The following is a 298-nucleotide window of genomic DNA, read 5'->3' as shown; positions in this document are numbered from 1 at the left end:
CACCCCAAGGTGTCTTTTGGAGGGACGCAGCTCAATGCTGAAAGGGAGCCAGGGCTGCTAGGCATGGGGTTCCCTGCTGGGCGACGCAGTGTCCTGCAGCTGCGGGTGAGGGAACACGAGGCAGCACTGCTGCAAGCTGGGGGCTAGCCCGGGCTACATAGCCAGACTTTGTCTCAAGCAAAACAAAACAAAAACAACTGCAAGCTGGAGTCACCCACAGGCTCCACAGCTGGCTGCAGAGGAGGGACCTCTCCTCATCTGTCCCTTGGCAGGGTGGCCACTCCCAGGACTGCAGGAC

This window comes from Octodon degus, unplaced genomic scaffold (genome assembly GCF_000260255.1).
Source record: "Octodon degus isolate 3935 unplaced genomic scaffold, OctDeg1.0 scaffold00268, whole genome shotgun sequence".
Classification (NCBI taxonomy): domain Eukaryota; kingdom Metazoa; phylum Chordata; class Mammalia; order Rodentia; family Octodontidae; genus Octodon; species Octodon degus.
The sequence above is the reverse complement of the archived record's forward strand: the minus strand, read 5'-3'. Positions refer to the sequence as shown.